The 7,500-nt window shown below is 41.5% G+C and overlaps 1 long non-coding RNA gene across 1 annotated transcript in view; it reads right to left on the bottom strand.

Moving 5' to 3' along the window:
- Positions 1-7,500, bottom strand: part of LOC132448627 (uncharacterized) — a 22,820-nt gene that overhangs the window by 6,279 nt on the left and 9,041 nt on the right. The gene's annotated exons all lie outside the window — the stretch shown is intronic.

The following is a 7,500-nucleotide window of genomic DNA, read 5'->3' as shown; positions in this document are numbered from 1 at the left end:
TAAGAACCAAAATACTGATACACACACACACACACACAATAGCCACAACTGAATAGCGTGAATGCACACTATATCAATGCAGTTCTACACTTTCACTCACTATGCACTGCAATTCAATTCTCACTATCCAAAAACGCATTCATCACAAATACCTGTAGTTCTTTCATTTTATACACAATAACCAAAAGAAAAGCGTACACAACATACACACATTTTATGTCTTCCCTCAAGCAAATACATGCATCAGGGTATTTTATGCATTATGCAGAAACATACGCACACAGACACACGCACACACACAGACACATGCACACAGACAAACACGCACACACACACACAGACACACACAGACGCACACAGAAACACATGCACAGACACACACAGCCTGCCTTGGCGAGCCACTGTCTTGGATTATGATGCAGACATTTTCAAGGACACTGCATCATTTGGCCAAGTGTGCCATGGTGCAGGCTGGCTGTAGACTAGGGGAATTCTTTTTGACTAAAGCCGGAATTACAGAAGGCTATGCATCTATAGACACACACACACACACACACACACACACACACACACACACACACACACACACACACACACACACACACACACACACACACACACACACACACACACACACACACACACACACACACACACACACACACACACACACACACACACACACACACACACACACAATTCTCCCAAAGGAAATTGCTAATCGTCTGTAGTTTAACTTTATGAACCCGGTATCTTCTGCATGCCACACTGCATCTTTAATGCCGTCATTTATATTTCGACTGTTTGTCAAAGCTTTAGAATAGCATTATGCAATATTTAAAACCAATGCTAAACCAGATTAATATTTTATCATCTAAAGATTTTTTCAAGCTCGAGAACATATACCCGTTGCATTCTAATTACTGGGTTCATATAAATGAGGAAACTCAGGATTTACATAGACGTAAGTACTTACTGTGCATAATACATCTGAATTTGCTACGAAGCCGAGGCTACAAAGCATCTTACATAGATAGCATTTTGCCTACTTGTTACGAACAAAACAGATACATAATCAGCATCATTTTGCAGGCACTTGTGGTTGCAATAAAGACTGATCATATGGGCAATTGGGTTTTATGGGTGCAGCCACTAGACCAAATATTCATACCGCTACTTCATAATCTAAATACGGATCACATGTCATGGCATTCATGTAGGAAAGTACAAGTGGTCTTTCAAAGAACGGTAGCCTACTTGAGTCAAATCTTCCTCAAGCATGGATGAGGCGCACTTGAAAACTAATAGAAAATGATGCAAAAAGCAGCTCAGTAAAAACTGCATTTTTTTTTGGTTTGCTACTCGCACGTGTCCTCCCTTTATTTTCTTCCTTCTCCAAATGTTTTTGATAATGATAATCACAGTGTATGAATTTAAAGAAAGTTGAAAAAAGGTGTAATGTAGTGAGACACTAGCCTGGTTGAATAGAAACCATTGTGCGGTGAAAAATGTGTCATCTTTGAAATTATATGGAGGTTGCTACAAAAACCTACATCGCCATTCTGGTTCATCAACAAGATTTTCGGAGGTAGAGATTGCTGTATTTTTTTGTTCATGGTATATAGAACACGGTGTATCCTGCAGGCATTCTTTAAAATACTGCCTGCACATTGTATCAAGAGAGCATTGTGGAACCATGCAAGTCTATTTAAAAACATATTGCGTGTGCATTAGTGGAAAAAAATGAATCCTATCCAACTCGACGTAGTCTGACAAAGGCATTAAGAGGGCCTTGGAACTGCAAAGTCATTGAAAGATAATCCTTTTGCTCCTGTTTTGGTCTTGTCATCTGTTGAATGATCCTCCTGGATTGTGGTGTCCAGTGGCGAAGGGACCAAAGGCAAAGGCAAACCGGGGATGAGTTGCAGCTGAAGTGGATTCCAAAGTGACCAAAGTCCTGGTTGAGGAGTTGAAGAAGGCCTTTATTTCAGGATAGTTTGTACGTGCAAATTTATGTGTGTGTGTGTGTCTGCCTGTGTCTTTCTCTGTGCTAATAATGTCGACCAAAACTGCCCTATATTGCTACTGGCAGTTTTGGGTTACCAGGTAGTCAATCGAGCATTCTTGCTACACCCCTCCAAAGTCATTGCAGCGAGCAGAAGGGTGGAAAACCTGAACAACAAACGGCTTGCAAACAGCAAACAGCCTAGGAGAAGTAGGCCAGGGAAGGACATTTTTGTTGCAAATATCTTAACGTATTGATTGATTTAGATCCAGCCTGCCTCCTATATCTGTTTGTGTGTGTGTGTGTGTGTGTGTGTGTGTGTGTGTGTGTGTGTGTGTGTGTGTGTGTGTGTGTGTGTGTGTGTGTGTGTGTGTGTGTGTGTGTGTGTGTGTGTGTGTGTGTGTGTGTGTGTGTGTGTGTGTCTGTGTGCGTGAGTTGTCACAGACAAAAAAAATTCTGGAGTCTTTACTGTGCTAAGCCGGCTGAGTCTCCAAGGATACTCACATTGACAATGCGGTATTCACACTATGTAAAGAGTTTTCCAGGGGCTTTTATAAGCTTCACTTCTGAATAAGAAATATAGTTCTTTGAGTACAGTGGAATCCAACAGAAGAGAGTGTACAGATTCCCAGCAGAAATCCTTCCTCAGTTCCCTATGTCATCTGACAATAATTTCCCTCTGACTTATAATAAGTTGTAACAAGCACATTGGCTCAGTTTTGGATGTTTGACACTAATGTGCAAATGATACCTTCCTTATTAAATATCTATCTATCTATCTATCTATCTATCTATCTATCTATCTATCTATCTATCTATCTATCTATCTATCTATCTATCTATCTATCTATCTATCTATCTATCTATCTATCTATCTATCTATCTATCCATCTATCATCTATTCCTCTATCTATCTAACTATCTATCATTTATTCCTCTATCTATCTAACTATCTATCTATCTATCTGGCTGTCTATCTATCTGTGTCTATATTTTTTCGTGCATGTATTCATGCGTGTATTCCCATCCTTTGGAGACTCCAATTTGTGAACCCAGATGCTTTTCGGTTGGCAACAGCATTAGCTCACCTTGAGCCCGATGGGATTATTCATGAAGACCCCGTGCCTGAAAACACATTGCTGGCTGACACCTTAGGACAATCACGAAAGGTCATTGAATTTGGCTTGGCTTATCATGTGAATCAGGCTCAAATTAGTTGCCACATTCAGTCACAATGCTACATGGTGAGTAACTGACAGCAATAATATGCCCTTCTCTGAGTTTTAATTCAATGCTTCATATTTTAATTTGCTATATTTCTATTCTTCCACCGCTCAAGAGGTGCTGCCATTCAATTCATTCTGGCAAGACAGAATATAATAACTTTGACAATCATATACTCATATCAGATGGGCTCGGGCTAGGGGGTAGTCATAAAGATATGGCCTGTTAAGTCCTTTGAGACTGTACCTGTGATTAAGGGCTACACTAATTAAATGTAATTTAATTTAATTTAATTTAATGGAATACACCCGGTCAGATCTTTAGTATTGAGTATTTCATTCAACATGTTCAAAATATTGAATCATATTCCATCATTACTTTATGCAGCTTCAACTGTAAAAGCAATCCACAGACACAGCCCAAAAGCATAGGCTATCCAAGTGTATTGTGATTGGCTGAACTAAGTGTCAAGCGACGGGCCATACTTTGAATGGTGAGTGACATCTCCTGTCACAACAATTGCGCGCATGTGTTTTCATCAGAGATGGAGCCATCCTGAGGTTTGATGTCAGTGTCCGGATACCCTTTAAGCAGCGGTAGTCACTGCTAATGTGTGTGACAACCATGCTGCACGTGATATACCTTGCCCACGATAGCATGCACTCCCAGGCAGGCATGCCATGTAGCAGGGCACTTCATCGCCGAATCCCATTGCTCCTCCTGTCACTATGGCAACCTTGCCATCTTGTCAGGGAATCACTGACAAGAGGCAGAAGGGGGATAGATAACAGGCAACGGAATGTCATTTGATAAAGAAGCCTCTTTTGTCTCTTCTACATAAAACACCCTCCTCCTGTCTCCCTGTTCTCGACTGCGGTTGGAGCGCCCTTAAATTTGATCATCGGGACACGAGCTGCAATAGTTTTTCTGTTTTTTCTTTTTCTGATAGAAAAAGCCATCTCCTTAATGAGACCTTGTCATCAAATAAAACAGTCAAACAAACCGTAATCAACTGTGTCACTTTATGTGAAAAAGTTTTACGGGCTACCTTCATCATATATGTTTCACTATTATATTTTGCACAAATTACATTGAATTAAAATGTTCCTGAATTCGACTTTCTTGTTAGTTAGGTTCTAGTCTTCTATTTCAGATTATTTCTTGACCAATTGTAATTATTTATGTATTCTGAGGATCCTGAGGCTCAACTGTGAGCAACTCATAATGCATAACTTGTGAATGACTAGTGTGTGAGCTGACTAAACAATACATGACTGAAAATACATATATGATATTATATTTATATCTATAAGGCTGAGATGAGAATAACTTTCCTGCAATGGAATTCCCCATGATAGGCTTTAAAATGAAATACTTACTGTTTGCCTGCCAATAAAATGTCTCCTCACCATCAGAGATATATATTGACAGCTGGCTTATTTGGCCCTCTGAGATAACTTAGTTTCCCCTCCTGGGAGCAGCTCAGTCCATTACTCGGGTTATGTCTTTCTAAAGTCGACCCTAGGGTCCATTTGTATGCTGTACTAATCCCTCCCTGCGCACAAAATATCAACGAGCCCCCATTTCATTGAACCATAATCTCTCTTTTTAGTACCTACAAACGTATAAAATCTAGTAATATAGCCGTAAATCTATTTTAGTGATGGGCTAGGCTTTAGAAGTGCACAAACAAAGAGGTAAATAGTGGTTGACACAAAAGATGCCTAACAAAAATCCTGAAACAAATATAAATCTGGGGCAAGAACATGTAAAGCTTTAAAAGTAATTAAAAGTATTTAAAAAGAAACCCTTTGTTTAACTGGTAGCTGGTGGAGTGACATAAGAACTGGGGTGATCCGGGAACTGCGGCTGGATCGCCCCAGCAGCCTGGCTGCTGCATTCTGGACACGCTCAAGTCTGGTTCGGGAAGCTTGACTGATACATTCAAACAAAGAATTACAATAATCCAGATTTAGAGGTAGGAGATGGTAACAAAATGGCAACAAATGTGTCCCAAGGGGCGCCAAGGATTTATCTGTGTGGTTTCCTCGCAAGAAGTGAAAATAAAAAGGTATTCATCGCTCCAGAAAGTGCTCTGTTGGAGAGGCACTAGGAGAACCTATTTAGGGCGATTCCTGATTAGCCCACCCAAACATGAAGCCGATCAAGTAAGATGATGCTGCTCAGATGAAGTTGTCTCCTGGATCCGCATCCATCCAAGTGTCATTGGTTACCCTTAGGACAGCAGTTTCGAGTTTAGATTCTATGGATCGTCCAAAGTCAAGCCTGGGATTTATAAATATGTAAGGTCCTTCTGTCACCTCTCGGCAATAAAAATGTCTAGGTGTTTAAATTAGTACTAATTTGGAGATGGGCTGATAATTACTGAAGATGGATGGATCCAGCCCAGGTTTTTTTTTAAGGAGGGTCTGAACAATATCATACCTAAAAGTCAGGGACACTGTCATTCGTAAGAGACTCATTCATAATGGGGAGCAAAATGGGTGCAGCACTGGACAGGACTTTGCAGAACATTTTTGAAGGGATAACATCTAGGGGCACGACGATAAGAGCATGTGAGAGACCATGTTAAGAGTTTTTTTCCTTGGAAATAAGAGAAAGTCAATGGGGGAATCAGACATATAATGTCTGGGGAGGAGACAGGTTGGGTAGAGGGGCTGATACCCTAATGCCGGGGGGAGGGAGGGGGGCTGACCAGGCTGGCAATAGCCTTGAAATGGAAGTTTGGTTTGTGCCTATTGACAGTGATTTATTACCTAAAATAGGAAGATCTTTTGGCCCAAATCAAATAGTTTCAAAGACACCAAAGTTATTTCATGTAGAGATAGTTGCATTGCTTCCAATGGAGCTGAGGACGGAATCATCCATACAGAGGGTGGCTTTGCAGCTGGTACCATCGTGTTAGACAGAGGGGGAACGGTGTCCAGTGTGGCGTTACAAAGATGGTCCAGGTGGTAGACTAGTTCATTAATCTTGGTTGGCAGGAGGTTGGCTGGCTATTTAACTTGGTGAAAGTCAATGTATATTTAGCAGCCGACAGGATGGTGGAAATAAGGGAGCGTTTCAGCTTTTGGGGTAGGGCAAAAGAGTAAGGGACAGAGTTGAACTAAATACACTTGTGATCTGATACATCTTTCTCCATTGAGAAAGATGAGAGGGTCATTAAAAGCCATGTCTCTAGGGTATGCCCAAGGTTGTGTGTGGAGCCAGAGATGTGCTGTACAAGATTATACGACTATATAAGGTTAAACATTCTAAAGCATTAGAAAGGTCATCGAAATGGATCAACGACAATAATGAGTCTATCTGAATTAATGACGACTGCGAAGAAGAAAATGTCATTTGGTTTCGGTGGGCGTTAAGCGAGGATTAAACAGACTGTATTTACATAGTCCATTTGAAACTCAAGCACCTCGAAACTATGGTAGGCTTTACTAGTCATGGGAATACAAAAGCAAGACCCCCAACACGGCTGTAAAAGAGCTTGTGGGAGATATTAGCTGATAGTGAATTTGACCCAAAACGATTTTGGATGCATTAATCTCTGCCAAACTAAGTCGAGCTCCCCGAGATTCAGCTCTCTGCTCTGTCACTGAGGCCAGGTGTGAAGGGTGTGAAGGCTGAGAAGAATGCTTAAGCCACCGTTTCAAGTCTCACGGGACCAAAGATTAGAGATCAGTGTCCCACCGCTTGTTATTAAAGACATTTACAGAAAACGGTAATCAGCTGTTAGCAGCTCAGATTGCTGCAGGGGAACGTCTTTTGAGCCAACATGGATGACAACTATATTAATTACTGGGTAAATTATTAAGTTGCACAGCAATTAACTTTATCAATTGGCTTGCGTCAAGCCAGTAAGTTCAAACATTATTCTGGCAGATTTGGCCCCCCCTGCTGATTTGAATAGTACATTCCTTCCAATGGTGTTGCCGATGATCAAGGTACTGAGAGCTGGTTGTGGGAGCCAGTTGGGATAGAATGGGTGAACCGGGAGGAGCCACGGACAAGGAGCTTACTCAGTGGCACGGGACTGAGATGTCGTCAGGGTAACAGGGAGCCCTGTGACAGCTCTCTTTGGCGGATCACAGTGGAGGGCCTGATCTTAATGGTATATTGGGGGTCCAAGACACAAAAGGGAGCTCAATGATTCGGGGTGGTTGTGACTGAGTGACCCAAGCAGGCATCTCCTCGTCATGCAGTGAGCTGTCCTCCAATGGGAAGACTTAGTTTGGAAGATGACGTAAAGAGCG

The sequence above is a fragment of the Gadus macrocephalus genome, chromosome 20 (assembly GCF_031168955.1).
Source record: "Gadus macrocephalus chromosome 20, ASM3116895v1".
Taxonomy (NCBI): Eukaryota; Metazoa; Chordata; class Actinopteri; order Gadiformes; family Gadidae; genus Gadus; species Gadus macrocephalus.
This window is presented reverse-complemented; position numbering and strand designations above follow the sequence as displayed.